Source organism: Lissotriton helveticus, chromosome 3_1 (genome assembly GCF_964261635.1).
Source record: "Lissotriton helveticus chromosome 3_1, aLisHel1.1, whole genome shotgun sequence".
In the NCBI taxonomy this organism is placed as follows: domain Eukaryota; kingdom Metazoa; phylum Chordata; class Amphibia; order Caudata; family Salamandridae; genus Lissotriton; species Lissotriton helveticus.
This window is the reverse complement of record NC_136061.1, coordinates 45,358,794-45,375,801: the sequence shown is the minus strand read 5'-3', so window position 1 is coordinate 45,375,801 and position 17,008 is coordinate 45,358,794.

Genomic DNA, 17,008 nt, shown 5'->3' with positions numbered 1-17,008 from the left:
CCCACCAGTGCCCAGCATCAGAGTGTGTGTATGGCTAACACCCCCCCCCCACTGCCCACCAGTGCCCAGCATCAGAGTGTGTGTATGGCTAACACCCCCCCCCACTGCCCACCAGTGCCCAGAATCAGAGTGTGTGTATGGCTAACACCCCCCCACTGCCCACCAGTGCCCAGCATCAGAGTGGGTGGCTGAGACCCCCCTCCCCACTGCCCACCAGTGCCCAGTATCAGAGTGTGTGTATGGCTAACACCCCCCCCACTGCCCACCAGTGCCCAGCATCAGAGTGGGTGGCTGAGACCCCCCCCACTGCCCACCAGTGCCCAGCATCAGAGTGTGTGTATGGCTAACACCCCCCCCACACTGCACACCAGTGCCCAGCATCAGAGTCTGTGTATGGCTAACCCCCCCCCCCCACTGCCCACCAGTGCCCAGCATCAGAGTGGGGGGCTGAGACCCCCCCACTGCCCACCAGTGCCCAGCATCAGAGTGTGTGTATGGCTAACACCCCCCCCCACTGCCCACCAGTGCCCAGCATCAGAGTGTGTGTATGGCTAACAACCCCCCCCCACACTGCACACCAGTGCCCAGCATCAGAGTGTGTGTATGGCTAACCCCCCCCACTGCCCACCAGTGCCCAGCATCAGAGTGGGGGGCTGAGACCCCCCCACGGCCCACCAGTGCCCAGCATCAGAGTGGGGGGCTGAGACCCCCCCACTGCCCACCAGTGCCCAGCATCAGAGTGGGGGGCTGAGACCCCCCCACGGCCCACCAGTGCCCAGCATCAGAGTGTGTGTATGGCTAACACCCCCCCCCCCACTGCCCACCAGTGCCCAGCATCAGAGTGGGTGGCTGAGACCCCCCCCCCACTGCCCACCAGTGCCCAGCATCAGAGTGGGGGGCTGAGACCCCCCCACGGCCCACCAGTGCCCAGCATCAGAGTGTGTGTATGGCTAACACCCCCCCCCCCACTGCCCACCAGTGCCCAGCATCAGAGTGTGTGTATGGCTAACACCCCCCCCCACTGCCCACCAGTGCGCAGCATCAGAGTGTGTGTATGGCTAACACCCCCCCCACTGCCCACCAGTACCCAGCATCAGAGTGGGTGGCTGAGACCCCCCCACTGCCCAACAGTGGCCAACCTTTACATCAAAAACCTACCATTGCTAACCACATTACCATCAGGAGAGTGACACAAGTCATCATACCTATATTCTAACATCACACCAGCTCCCAGGCACACAGCAGTCACAGACATTTTCACACAAACAAAAGTTCAGAAAAGGAAAAAAATAGCTTTATTCAGCTAGTTCTAAATAGAAAAGCAAATAAGAGTCCTCGCTCATTAAAGGCCAATGGCCAGTCCAAAGATGTCTCTGCAACAGTCTGTGCCTCCATGGGTGTGCTCACACCAAAACTTGCCTGCACATGGCGTTTAATCCGCTGTGGGAACTATGGGGGCACCATCTGTGGAATCCTCCGGCACCGCATGGACAGGAGAGGGAAGGACAGGTGGAGTGGGTGCAGGTGTAGTGGATTCATCCACACTGGCTGGGGCATCGCCGAAAGTAGCTTCAAAAACATGGCTGCACACCTCAGCCAGTGCGGAAAAACTACCACCTGAACCCGGGGACACATTGGGGGTGGAGGTACTGGCTGTGAGTCAGTTCTACTGGGTGTGTGGATGCGTGTGTGAGGTGTCTCCCCTCTCCCTGTGGGTGTGCCTACTTGCCCTTGAGACTGTGTGCGTGGAGTTTTGAGCTTCTTATGCTGTGTGTGTGCGCTGGGTGTGTCTGACCTGTGGCGTGTGCGTGTATGATGTGTAGGTATGTGAGAGGCAGAGGTGGATGGGTCTGAAGGATGGGGGGGGACAGATGCTGCTGGGTGTACAGAGCTGCCGTCAGTGTTGACTCCATGGCAGCCACACTCCGACGTAGATCAGACATGGCTGATGACATGCTCTCCATGAACGACACCACCTGTGTCATCAGTTGTGTATGTCCATGGAGGACAGACAGCATGGATGTCTGACCTACTGCAATCTGCCGGAGTAGGTCCACAGTCTCAGCACTGAGGGCAGCAGGGGACACAGGGGCAGGGTCTGCGGTGCCGGGAACAAAGGAGACACGGGGTCTAGCACGGACCCTAGGGACACTAACGACTGGGAGGGTGGAGATGGTACTGGAGGAGGGGAGGGCAGCCGAAGAAGAAGATGTGACGATTGCTGCATATTCCCCCTCCTCCTGAGAGTCTGACGCGGAGTTGTCGGCATGGTAAGATGTGTCAGTCACATGTCGTCCGGCCTGCAGACTCTCCTCACCCTCCGTGCCACTGCCTCCCTCTGACTCCTCATAGCAGGTGTCACTGTCGCTGGGTCCCTCGGCCTGGTCCGCGCCTGTGTCTCCTCCAGATTCAGATGATGATGCTGTGGGCAAGGAGAACAACAAAAACATATCAGTTACCTGTACACATCAGACATATCAGGTACAATACATTATGCCTCATTTCTAAACATGGCATGCATCATGAGGCACATTACACAGAACTCTGCACAATGCAAAGTCTACTTGTGGCCAATTGTGAGAGACACAATGCTCAATGTACAGTAGGATACAAGCAAAAGGCAAGCAAAAAAATAGTATGAGATACACAATGATGATCCACTGCCTGACAACAGGATAGCTGATTATGCATCCCTGCTCATTTTCCCACCCTGCCACCCAAACCCAGAACAGGACATGTTTGAATTGCTTAGACCTTGTGCCACATGGGAAAAGTCCTGCCTGTACTGTAATGTGATGCCATCCTGGGACCTGAACCAAGTGAAACATCACCTCACACTGGCATCACAGCTGTTGACACCCAAAGCCTCATTGTGTGGCTGACCATCATTATTAGTTAGAAACAACATTCTACATATTTGGCGCATATGCACACACGCACTGCCCAGTGTGAGTATGCATAAGGCCAAAATATTGCACATGTACATTGTGCACCTGTATCCAACACATTACAATTCGAAAGAGTACCATGGTCCAAGGCCACTGAGGCAGACTCGTGCAGAAAACACATGTTTAGACTTAAGATCAGTGCAAAAATATGAAGAATGGCAGACACAGTGAACATGTGGTGCTACATGTAATGTACCAACAGGTGTCACAGACCCACCTCAAACATGATGATGTGCAAAGGAAGATGCATACTGAGACATTGCACCATAGGAGTACATGTGGAAAATAAACATCAGCCAAAGCGCAGGGCAAATGTGGAGTAGGGCAAGGCATGTAAAGAAGCAGCTGCAGAAACTGGGACATTCTAATGCCAAAGCATGGAGTGCCTGTCTGACCACACCACTCAAACTATGGGAGTGTTACCATGCCTTGGAGCACTGCAGGGAGCATATGACACACATGACAACAAACAGACATGTACCTACCCCCTGCTTGCTGCTGTCCCTCCTGCAACTGCCTATGGAGGTCTGGGAACACCACTTCCAGGACCCGGAGCATGTTGGGGGTGAGGTGCCGGGTGCCGCCATGCCGGCGTGGAGCTTCCAGATGCAGCTAGACTCTGGCGATGCGGCGGGTCCAGCACCGGATGTCCTGCCACCTCTTCTTGATGTTCCTGAGCCTCCTGCGAGGCCCCCCCTCACTCCTGACAGCCCTGGCGATGTCCAGCCAGATTTCATCCTTCTCATATGCAGATACCTGTCACAAATGTAAAGTAAAAGAGCATCAGTACACCTGGTCCATGTTCAAAAGACACACATATGTGCACTAAATACTTGATGACAACAGGGCATCGTAGGCTCCACACATTTGCATCATTGTCCATGAGTATGTGGCCTGTGAGCAAACACTGCTGCAGTACATGCCATTGAAAGGCTACAGATGACATGACGTGGGCTAAACACTCTTAGAGCATGGCACTCACAGAGCAATGTATGCTACATCTGGGTGCACTGCAGCCCGTGACACGCTGTCACACACACCACTACAAGAAATAACCCTCTTTACACAAGACTGTACACCCTGGCATTCACTCCCAACAACATTGCATCTATACACCATACATACACAGTGGGCATTATGTCACCCACACAACAGGTGCACACTCCAAGGTATTGCACCAATCACTCACCTGATCCTCTGGTCTCCCATACAGCTTGCTGTAGTTGGGCAGGAGGGCATCCAGCAGGGCCTTGTTCTCACCATCAGTGAATGCAGGTGCCCTCTCCATGCTCAGCTAATCAGGGTCCAGAGGATTCAGAGACAGCAGCTGTGGTTACCACACCAATGTTGTGCAGGCAAGTGCCCTCCCACAGCCACATGCTGCCTTATATCTGTGCTGCAGAGGGTCTGTGAGTCCAAGGAGTAGTGTGTGATAGGCCACCATAGTTAGCATCCTATGTTCCATCCAATCACATCACACATAAGCCCATTACACACATATGCATGGTTTGAAAATTGAGCCTGAGCTGAACAACAACTTGTGCAACATTGTTTACTTTTGCCAAACTGAATTTCCTAGAACACCTGTAGGAGCCTCAAAAAACTCTGTATCCATGACAACCTGGTTGCATTTTGATCAGTACACTGTTCCCCTAGTTGTTCACTATTATTTTTCTAAAATGCCCACACAAGTACGGTGACATTGCGTTGCTAATGCAACCCAGTCAATGGTGTAACAATGCGTACACACGCACGTACCTTGGGGTACGCTTTGCTCGCGCATGGCCGAAATGCAATAGGGAAACGAGGCGTACACACGCACGTACCTTGGGGTACGCTTTGCTCACGCATGGCCGAAATGCAATAGGGAAACGAGGCGTACACACGCACGTACCTTGGGGTACGCTTTGCTCGCGCATGGCCGAAATGCAATAGGGAAACGAGGCGTACACACGCACGTACCTTGGGGTACGCTTTGCTCGCGCATGGCCGAAATGCAATAGGGAAACGAGGCGTACACACGCACGTACCTTGGGGTACGCTTTGCTCGCGCATGGCCGAAATGCAATAGGGAAACGAGGCGTACACACGCACGTACCTTGGGGTACGCTTTGCTCACGCATGGCCGAAATGCAATAGGGAAACGAGGCGTACACACGCACGTACCTTGGGGTACGCTTTGCTCGCGCATGGCCAAAATGCAATAGGGAAACGAGGCATACACACGCACGTACCTTGGGGTACGCTTTGCTCGCGCATGGCCGAAATGCAATAGGGAAGCGAGGCGTACACACGCACGTACCTTGGGGTACGCTTTGCTCGCGCATGGCCGAAATGCAATAGGGAAACGAGGCGTACACATGCACGTACCTTGGGGTACGCTTTGCTCGCGCATGGCCGAAATGCAATAGGGAAACGAGGCGTACACACGCACGTACCATTGGGGTACGGTGTGTCAGACATGGTCAAGTGAAGGATTGTGTAGCCTGCTTCCCTGTCCACCTTCATGTCACCATTGGGAGAGTCACAACAGGAAATCACATAGCATGGATGTAGTCTACACTCATGTCGATGATGTGGTGCATACATCAGCATGGCATACATACATCAGGATGCCCCTGGTGTGGCAGGCATTGAAGAAGCACAGGGATTGTGACCTTGTGCCTCAGTTGATGTGTGAAGAGTTGCGAGACATGTCATCAATCATATTGCACATGTGCATCACATGCAGTCAACACTTTGCACCGGAGTAACGTCAGCAACATGTTGCAAGGAACATCAACACTGGAATGGCTCACCATTCAGTACAGGGAACTGGCACATGATGACAGCAACATGCCCACTGTCACAGAGGTGTAATAGCCGCACAGCATGACCCTGTGTGACCACGTCATGTGAGTGCCATGAGCGACATTGTGCATGCCGTTTGCATATGAAATGAACAGGTCAGTATTGTATAACTCACCTTAGAATATCCCCACATGTCATCCTGGATATGTCAATTTCCGTTCCGTAGTACACTTGTGTGTCGGTAGGCATGTCCTGCGGCTCTGCATGTGTTGTTGGCGTCATGTGGGCCGTGATGACGTTGTCCGAGTACTCATACGTCACCTCTTCGTGCACACGTCAGGTCCTCTTTTTTAACAACACCAGCGCTGGTCCCGTATAAGTGTAACCTTACACACTTTTGTTGCCACATTCATAGTACAATCACTTCAGACCTTTTAGCTTGGATTCTCTGACTCAGGACGGTGCCAATAGGGATGTCATTTTCAAAGCCTGTTAGGAATACAAACTAGTCATGTTGGTGACTGACCCTCACCGTCTGTGTCTCCACTCTTATCACGTCAAGCACAACAACAAGAGCTGCTCCCACTGCCGGGACCAGACATATGAATCCAGGTGTGATTGGTCCCACAAGCCACTCAGACTCCAGCAGTTGGCACTGCACCACAATAGCTCATGGGCTGGACGTAGGACGAGTGCATGGGCGTTGTAGTTGAGACATCACAGCCCCTTAATTTGACATCAGTGCTCCAGGGCAAAGTTGTCAGGTAAACCAAATAAGTCAGATATATCTGATAGCAAATCAAAATCACCACAATGCACGTGCAATGCTGCATGGGATTCGGGTGACACCGACCACGCGGCTCTGTCAGAATTGCTGCCGTCGTAGCCAGCACCACGACTTCCGGTCCCTGCCCTGCATGTGACGCAGGAGGAGTTAGTGCACTTCCTCATGTCCATGATGTCCCTCACCCCACCAACGGCCTACGCGTCGGCTTCTGGCACAGCGGACCCGTCTGGGGGCACTAGCGCGTCTGTTGAATAGCCCCTTACGCCATCACTCGCTTACTCCTGGACGCAGGTGGCGCATATGTCCCAGAACCGCTGGGACAGACAGGATCTGAATGTTCATCCTGGTCCCCGCTGGTTCAACTCCCAACCTCACTGGCAACTATCCCCCAGGTGTCAGCCGTGGCGCCGTTCTCGGGTGGTGATGTCCCCGATACCACACACTGTACGGCTCCGGCGTGGGAAATGTGCTGCAGAACACCGCTAATAATGCTGCATGGGGAGTTTAACTTCAATGAGCCGGGCACTGCTCATTACAATGGTTGTCAATGAGTATTGGGAGGGTCATGAAGAACCACTGCCACGTGAGTGTCAGTCCCAAGACAACAGGACAGGTGGACTGGGGGATGCAAGTGGTCTGGACACCTAGCCAGACAGGTGATGTCTCTACTCCTAACGTGTCTTAGGATGAGCGGGCAAAGTACAGTGTTGTGTTAACGTGGGCAGCCGGTGCCTTGGCCCTTCATCTCCCCGTTGCTGCCATGAGGACCAACTCCTCACTGAGGTCCTTAAACTCCACTCCGGCTCCGCTGAGCCTCTGCAGGCCTATCTTGAGGAATGTACTGTATCTATATTGGGCAGCATGTACAGCCACACATCATGTTTGGCTGTAGATCGGCACGTTGTCAGACCCCCACACCCCGCCCTGGATTGACCATGTTCCCGGTCCTCCCACCCCACCCCAGAGAGCATGGGCATCCAGGCCTCCAAATCACAGTCCACATTCCCGTTAGCTCTGCTGTAGAGGGTATCCAAGAGGTATGTGCACTACGGAAAGACGTCATCATCCTCCCTGAGTCTGGGACTGAGGTCTTCCAACATTACATGCATCTTAGTCCGCTACCCACACTCTCGGTGGGACATGGTTGTGTAACTGCTGGCAGAGTGTGCGTTGTAGGTACGGGCAATACTAGGGCACGCCCTTGTAGGATGCCAATCAGCGGCACTGTCATTTTTCCGGTGTGGCCTGGATACCCCCGACTCACTGGGCAGAGCGATGGCATCCAGGGAGGCAAATAGGTCAAAAGCCTGGTATGTATTGAAAGTCGGGAATATGCCACTAACTACTGTTGCTTACTGATATTTTGTTACAAAAGGTAAGTAATCCGTCCTTACTGTTCAGTACATCTGCTGTAGGAGCATCTATGTAGTGTCCTTGCCGTGATGACAGGGTTACTAATGTACCCACACCATGCCACGTGTGTTAATGACCTGTGCATATGTGTGATGGCATCACAGACCATTTGTGAGAATAAAACATTTATGCTGTATGATGATGGATATGTAATAGTTAGGGATGCTACACACCACAACATGACTAAGGCAGAACTGTGCAAATGATGGCACATGTGGTGTGTGTGTGTGTTTATTGCTGTCAGATGTCTGGTTGTGCAGACAACCTGCTACAGACATTCACATGACGTTTGTCACTGACATGATACATTGTCATGCTCACTAAGACCTTTCCATCAGATCGTTTGTATGCATGTCATATCCATTCCACACACCACAGGTCTTTAAATATTCACGGAGGAGTGGCTGGGAGCTGGCACACATTACTTCAGTGTGTATGCCACGCCACACTCCAAATTGTCTAGATCATTTGAAGCAGTCTTGCTTGTGCCATGTACATTGTTACAGTTTTAGTCAGACAGTTGAAGACATTTCCAATAAATTGTGTATTGCAGGGCACCCCCTCTGGAAAGGCCGTTGCCTGACTTGGAAGCCATGAGGGAGCGCAATTGTATTTGTCGGTATCGCTTCAACAGACAGTTGATCAAGGACCTGACGAACAGGCTTGAGGCTCACCTACAACCACGCCACAGGTATCCAACTGCACTGACACCCAAGGTAAAGGTGATGGCAGCCCTCCATTTCTTTGCCACAGGTACGTTCCAATTTACCATAGCTGATGTGGGAGGGATGTCTCAGACAATGATAAGTTGGGTGTTGAGTGATGTTTTGGCAGCTATGTTGTTCCACCTAGATGAATTCATTAGATTCCCTACTCCAGAAGAGTTGACAGATGTCAAGGGGGAATTCTATGCCCTGGGCCGCATGCCACATGTAATTGGTGCAATTGATGGTACACATGTTACTCTGGTGCCACCACAGGCTCAGGAGCAAGCGTATCGCAACAGGAAACACTACCACTCGATAAATGCCCTGGTGGTGTGTCTTGCCAACATGATTATCTCACATGTTTGTGCACGTTTTCCAGGATCGTGCCACGATGCTTTCATCATGAGGCGTAGCAGGGTACCACAGATGATGCTGCAGCTGCACAACCACCGGGCATGTCTAGTTGGTGAGTATACACTGTCAGCTCTGTATGTCAGTATGTCACAACTTCATGATCTGCATCATATTAATCACTCTTGTACATGATGTCAATTTGCAGGAGACGCTGGATATCCTAACATGCCGTGGTTAATGACTCCACTACGCAACCCCAGGACAGCTGCAGACCAGCGGTACAACAATGCCCATGGGAAGACCAGGCGGGTGATTGAGCGAACATTTGGACTCCTGAAGAGCCGGTTCAGGTGCCTGGACAATACAGGCGGAGCCCTCCAATCCAGCCCACGCAAGGTGTGTGACATCTTCACCGTGTGCTGCATGCTCCACAACATGGCAGTGGAGAAGGCCGTGCCACTCTACCTTGATCCTGATGAGCTGGAACATCCGCCCGTTGAGGATGAAGGCCTTGCCCAGGATGCCAGTGACGAGGAGGATGAAGATGATATCCGGAGTCACCTCATCCGCAACTTCTTTTCATAATTGTGAGTCATAGCAGCTTTTCTGTAACATGGACTCTAGAGTAGCATGGGTAGCATGCTGTGAATGCAACAGACTGTATGCAAGGTCACTTGGATGTGTGTTGTGCAGTGTCACACATGTGCATTTCTAATGCAACACACATACGTGCTATGTGTGCACTTAGAATGTACAGGTGTTCTACAACATCTGGCTATTCAACAGGACATTGTGATAATGTCATTATACAGAACTTGACCCCTTGTGTGCCACTCTCATCCACAGCTCGCCCTGCCTGTTGTCCGTTGGGGTCATCGTGGTCATCCTGCTATTGCTCATCATGATTGCAACGTCAGCCAAATCAACGGAGCATGCATGGACAGGTGTAGAAGTCAATTTGGGTAAGGACGCATATGAGGCTGTTTAACGTTGGTATGTTTTGAAACGTGTGGTACATGTTCATGTGCATGTAGTGAGACCATGCATACATGCAACTACATTATGTTACTTATTACATGTATGCCCACTCCCATGACAGGATATTCACCCCATCTGACTGTCATCTGTTGCAGTTTGAGACTCTGGTGAATGCATCAATGTGTGTAGACATTGCCACTGCAACATTGCAAATACCTTGGGTTGACATTGTGTCAGAGGTCACAACCACGGACTCTGTGGGGGATTGCAGCCTCACTGTGTGCATTAGATTGTGACTGGATCCTCACCTCCAGCTTGTGGCCCAGCCCAGTTTGATTACCATGAACCTATGTGGTGTGGGTGTGGCCCAGTGTATGTTCCACATGTTAAGACAACTGTCCTGTGAATCAGTTAACATGGATGCATTGCCCCTTGTTGCAGTATATCATGTCACTGTCATGTCGTTACCTCAGTGCAGGTTGAGAATACTGCTACGCCAGCCTTCACAGTGAGTAGCAGTGCTGTTTAGATTCACATGATGCCAAGTATGTTTTGCATGTAAAGTGAAATTGTTGGGATGATGCATATGTGATTTATTGTGTTGCACCAGTGGAGTGCAGTCATTCACATGAATCTCTGGTCCCGTGCTGCATTCCTGTGTAATGGTAGGGTCTCATTATGTGGCTCGGATCAACATCACTAGCACTTTATAGTTCTTCTACCTGCATGTAATGTTTTGCATAGTAATGCTAACTTGACAGATCAAAAGACTGGCTACAGAGTGCCTCCATTGCATGTAGGTCATTAGCTTCCTCAACATATGTGATAGTTACAGCTGTTGTGGCTGAAGTCAAGTTTGCCTACATGGCCCTTATGGGTAACCAATATCAGATACAGACATTACAGTTAGCGTAAGTAGCATTTCCATATGTTTCCATTTGTTTGTACGGTCCACCTCATCTGAGCCAGTGAATGAGTTTTTTACAACATAGATCTAATTGCATGGTAGCTCAGTTGCGAGCGGTATACATGACTCTAATGGATGACAGACTGTCCTAGGTTTTATGTGTCCGTGTCATAGCATCGGATCTCATGTGATGGCATGATTAATCATCTAAACTTGTCTCCAGTTAGTACACTTCACAGGTGTGAGTGGTACAGTGTATCAAATGAGGTATTTGAAATGTCAGTGACATGAGAATGTAATCCTAATGGTTATTTGCCTCTGTTTCAGGTCTCCCTCCCAGCAGTTCCCATCCTCTCCTTCCCTCGCCTGATCACCCTTTTGTGTCTGTCGTTTGTACTCAGACCAAGGGGCTATTTGGAGGTGGAACCCTTTGAGCATCACACCACTCTGAAGAAGAAAGGTATGGCCAGTCCTTGACAGGCTTGTAGGTAATAGTACTGCTGCATTACAGGTGACATCAATAATAGTGTAATTTGGACTTCTTGCCAATGCACATGTATGTTTCATGATGCTCCATGGGCTCACAATGTAAATGATCATGTTGTGCATGACGTCTGACTTCTACGGAATATTGTGCCGCCTTGATGTCAACGCACATGTCCTTCTAATGTGCATCTATACTATTTGTCATTAACTTAGCTTATGCTTGTTATGTGTTTACCTGTAAAGTGACCACACGCATGGGGTTGGGGAAGGCTAGTATACTATGTTGTGTGTGAGGTAGATGGCTTTGTAGCTGCTGTTTAGCTTTGAAAACACTAGCTGTAGTCTACACCTGATGATGCTGTGTGTCCTGTGCACCACTTGTCCGTAATGGCCCTGATCCAGCGACCACTCGAGCCTGCACCAGGCGAGGTCGCCCCACCTTCGCTGCTCCTGCCCGCTGTGGCCAGGACCCTGCCCTGCTGAGTGCTGCGCCCTGCCTTCTACCACCTTCGTTTTGCCGCGGTTTGCCTGCTGCGGCGTGCCTGTCCTCCACTCTGTTTTGTTCGCCTGCTGCATTGTACTGGTCACTTTCTCCCCTCGTATTTCTCCTGTTCCCCCCGTTTGGTTTAACTTGCCTCCACTTGTATTTGCTCCTGCTCCCCTCGTTTTTTCCCACTGGTCTCCCCTTTTTTCTTCTGTACCCCTTCTGCTGCCCCCCCCACCTGTGCGCTCCCTCGAGCCGCCGGACGACCCAGCCGCCGCTGAGCCGCCCTCGGCCCTTCCCGCCACTGCCCACCGGCGTCTCCGCCCCCCTCCTGCCCATTGGCCGCCCCGCTCCCGCCACCCAGCTGACCCGCCCTCCCGGCTCCTCACTTATGACGCACCCAGAGCGACCGCGCAGCGGACGCGCGCAGCGGGAGCACCAAATGAGCACCGAAGGTGCGCCAAAGGTAAGCCCGTCTGCGCCCGTCCGCGCCTGGCCCGCGCCCAGTGCCAGGACCCCTGGCCCCCACCGACGGAAGCAGACCCGACGGACCTACGACGCAACTGAACTCAACGCACTCAACACCGGCCGAACCCCGGGCTGCTACCAAGCCACACCGAGACGCACCCACGGACCCTTCAGCTGCCACTCCTGCAAGTTCACCTGCAACCGGACCCACGCTACACCAGCACCCACCAAGCCGAACTCCAGCACCACCCACCTGAAGTGCATCCTGCTCAATACCCGCTCCGTCCACAGACACGCCGTCGAGCTCTGGAACCTGCTCGACACCACAGCCCCAGACGTCGCCTTCCTCACGGAAACCTGGATGAACGCCTCCTCAGCGCCCGACATCGCCATCGCCATCCCGGACGGCTACAAGATCATCCGGAGGGACCGCGTCAACCAGACAGGAGGAGGCATCGCCATCATCCACAGGAGCACCATCCGCATCACGACCGACACCGACGATACCCTCGCACCCACCGAACACCTGCACTTCCAGATCCACGTCAACCCCAAGACCACCCTCAGAGGCACCCTCATCTACAGACCCCGGGACCACGCACACAATTCAGCGAAGACATCGCCGACTTCATCAGCCCACACGCCCTCCCCTCCGCCGACTACATCCTCCTCGGGGACCTCAACTTCCACCTGGAGAACAACAACGACCGCAACACCACCACCCTGCTGGACAACCTCGCCAACCTCGGACTCAAGCAGCTGGTCAACACCCCCACCCACTACGCCGGACACACACTCGACCCGGTCTTCTCTTCCAGCAAGGACATCGCCTTCAGCCACGCCACGGGCCTCCACTGGACGGACCACAGCTGCGTCCACTTCAGCTTCAGAAGGACCACGTTCCACCATCACCAGCAACAGGTTCCCCGCAGAAGCTGGAACAAGATCACAGCCGACCAGCTCGCGACTTCCCTGAGCAAGAACCCTCCCATCAGCACAACGAACCCCAGCCAAGCGGCCACCAACCTCACGAAATGGATCAGCGACTGCGCAGACGACCTCGCCCCTCTGAAGACCCCACCCAGCAGACCCGGCAGCAAGAAAGCCCCATGGTTTAACGACGAACTCAAGAGCTCCAAGAAGAACTGCAGAGCACTCGAGAAAACCTGCCGCAGAAACCCAACACCAGACAACATGACTGCCCTCAAGCTCGCCACCCGAAAACACCACCAACTGATCCACGCCACCAAGAAAACCGCATTCAAGGAACGACTGGACAACAACGCACACAACAGCAAGGAACTCTTCAACATCGTGAAAGAGCTCTCCAACCCCAACGCCGGAAACAACGACATCACCCCTTCGCAAGACCTCTGCAACTCCCTCGCCTCCTACTTCCACAACAAGATCGTGGACATACACAACAGCTTCAGCACTCAACCGACACACGCCACGACCGAACCACTGCCCCCCACAACCACCCTCCACGCCTGGACCCCGATCAGCACCGAAGACACCGTCCACACGATGAACTCCATCCACTCCGGATCTCCGACAGACCCCTGCCCTCACCACGTCTTCAACAAGGCCGACGCTGTCATCGCACCCCACCTGCGGGACATCATCAACACCTCCTTCAACACCGTGACCTTCCCGGAGAGCTGGAAGCACGCCGAACTCAGCGCTCTACTTAAGAAACCATCAGCCGACCCCACCGACCTCAGGAACTACCGCCCCATCTCGCTGCTCCCGTTTCCGGCAAAAGTCATCGAGAAGACCGTCAACAAGCAACTGGCCGCCTTCCTCGAGACCAACGGTTCCCTCGACCTCTCGCAGTCTGGCTTCCGGGCCAACCACAGCACCGAGACCGCCCTGATCGCAGCTACCGATGACATCCGAGCCCTGCTCGACAACGGAGAAACAGCGTCCCTCATCCTCCTGGACCTCTCCGCGGCCTTCGACACTGTCTGCCACCGTACCCTAGTACAGCGCCTCAGCAACGTCGGAATCCAGGAGAAGGCACTGGAGTGGATCGTCTCCTTCCTTGCCGGAAGGACACAGAGAGTCCGCCTCCCCCCGTTCAGATCGGAGGCCACCGAAGTCATCTGCGGCGTTCCTCAAGGCTCCTCGCTCAGCCCAACACTCTTCAACGTCTACATGAGCACCCTCGCAGCCATCGCACGCCAGCACAACCTCAACATCATCTCCTACGCCGACGACACCCAGCTGATCCTCTCCCTCACCAATGACCCCGCCACCGCCAGAACTAACCTGCACGAAGGGATGACAGACGTAGCCAAATGGATGTCGAACAGCCGCCTGAAACTGAAATCGGACAAGACGGAAGTCATCATCCTGGGATCATCACCCGCCGCCTGGGACGACTCCTGGTGGCCCCCCGCCCTGGGCAGCGCACCCAAACCCACAGACCACGCACGCAACCTGGGCTTCATCCTGGACTCCTCCCTCTCCATGACCAGACAAGTCAACGCCGTCTCCTCGTCGTGCTTCAACATCCTGCGCATGCTACGTAAGATCTTCCGATGGATCCCCACCGAGACCAGGAAGATGGTCACCCAGGCCCTCGTCACCAGCCGTCTGGACTACGGCAACTCCCTCTACGCCGGAACCACCGCCAAGCTCCAGAAGAAACTCCAGCAGATCCAGAACACCTCAGCACGACTCATCCTGGACATCCCCGCCGCAGCCACATCTCCGGACACCTGAGAGACCTGCACTGGCTCCCGGTCAACAAAAGAATCGCCTTCCGGCTCCTCACCCACGCACACAAAGCCCTACACAACCAAGGCCCAGGATACCTCAACAGCAGCCTCAACTTCTACGCTCCCAAACGCCAGCTTCGATCGACCAGCCACGCCCTCGCCGCCGTCCCCCGCATCCGAAGAGCCACCACAGGAGGAAGGTCCTTCTCCTACCTGGCCGCCAAGACTTGAAACTCCCTTCCGACCCACCTCCGCCTGACCCAGGACCACCTCACCTTCAGGAAGCAGCTCAAGACCTGGCTGTTCGAGCAGTAGCGGACCCCCTCCCCCCAGCGCCTTGAGACCCTCCGGGTGAGTAGTGCGCTATATAAATGCTTTGATTGATTGATTGATTGATTGACTGTGATCTTGGTGATTACTGTGCCATTTAATTGTCAGTGACCCTGAGTGAGGCTGACACTCCTGCCTTCACATAAACATTTCACTTTGTGGCTTGCCAATGGCGTTGTGGTATGTGCTTGTTTTGCAAGTTGTCACACCCCTCCTGCCGTCATGTCTTCACTCATTGCTGCTGCTGCATACACAGCCACCATGCAGCGCACACCATCCAGGAACACTGACACCTACAGGATGACCCTCCTTCCATCCATTTATGGAGCATGCTCCTGCCACCCTACACACAGACAAAACCAGACAATCAGCATCCTGGTATCACAATGCTTCGGACTCAGCCATTGCTGCTGCTATGCCTGTGTGTGCGACACATACTGGCACGACTATGCAGATTCACATGACATCGGGTCTACGTACCACCAGGTCATGTGCCGTGTACAGCACACACCCCCCTTCCACGGCACAATATTGTACAGTGTTACCTTGTCAACACCACTATAGCACTAAACTGCTTGCTTACAGTCACGTGGCTGTACACAACCTGCTCACACCACTGCAACATAGCTGTCACAGTCAGTCAAGTTGCCACATGGAACACACACCATGAGCATGTCTCTTGGGTGTGGTGTGATTTCCCCGTTGTGGTGTAGGTATTTGTCAGACGTGTGTAGTTGTTCTGTATGCATAGCTACCATTACAGTAGTATAGTACTTGTAGCTACATAGGGGTAGGTCACCTATTCAGGTGTGCTTGTGTAGAGTGCTACAGCCCATTGCCCACAGTCTGTCCTGCCAGCCTTGTCCTTTGCGCCACATATCACATCCACAGTACTGCATCATGCTGATGATAGCTCACATACCTGAGGACACAGTTGTAGGTACTCCCTACGTGGACCACTACTTTTGTGCCACTGATATGTACACCTCAAAGTGACTCTCCTGGGTCAGCATGTGATAGAATTTTTGGGATCCATACCCCCCTCCAGCATTTACTGTCCCACGCAGGTGTGTCTCTCCATCCATGTATGTAGTTGATAGGAATTTCTGACCAATGTGTGTCCTCACTCAGATTCTGATCGAAGTGTGAGGCTGACTGCAGTTTGTTGTATACCCATGCATTTTATACATTTGCACACACATATCAGTTTATGCTGTTTCAAAGATAACTCACCAAATGCGTATGAGGTTTAGAATATTTATTGGGTGATATTGTGCAGGAAACGTGAATAGGTGCTGTACAGAAAGGGGTGGAATCAAAAGTTCACTGCTGGAGATGAGATGCCTTACAGTTTGAGTCACCAGAGTCCAGGCCACAGTGCTTGGCATCATTGGACAGACTGTGACCAGCAAGTCCATGTGAGAGAGTCTCATAGGGAATGCTGTTGCACCCAGGGGCAATATGCCAGGTCCAGTGTCCTGGGAGATGTCCATGGCCCACTGCCCCTCAACGTCTTCGCCGTGGACGACCCACCTTCCTTGGGGGACCCTCATGTGCAGACATGGACGGTGCATGGGACACTACGTCAGAGGGTTCCTCCTCCTCCTCCTCCTCCTCCCTCCCTGTGGCTGGT